Genomic DNA, 394 nt, shown 5'->3' on the forward strand with positions numbered 1-394 from the left:
TCCGACCCGGCCCGGAGTCACCGGAGTCGCTGCCGCCGCTGCCGCCGCGCGGTCCCACACAGGCCGGCCCCCGGCCTCTCCGCAGGCGGCGCCCGCCCGGCCGTGCCTTCCCAGCCCGGGCTCGCGCGGCTGCTTGGGACGCGGGGACGCAGCGGAGGCACGGCGGCCGGCCGACGAAGCTGGGTGGCGGGCAGGCTCAGCGGCGCTCGGCCCGCAGCGGCCCCTCAGCTGGCGCTTTGTGGGCACCGAGCGCACCCTGGGAACGGCTCCGGCCTAGACGCGCCGCAGGCCCGCGCCGCCCGCCCGCCGCCGCCGCAGCGCGCCCCCTGCCGGCCCCGGCGGCCACTTCCGCCCCGGCGGTGCTCGTGCGGCGCCCGAGGGTTGTTTTCTCGCT

This window comes from Ursus maritimus, unplaced genomic scaffold (assembly GCF_017311325.1).
Source record: "Ursus maritimus isolate PB19 unplaced genomic scaffold, ASM1731132v1 scaffold_3, whole genome shotgun sequence".
In the NCBI taxonomy this organism is placed as follows: Eukaryota; Metazoa; Chordata; class Mammalia; order Carnivora; family Ursidae; genus Ursus; species Ursus maritimus.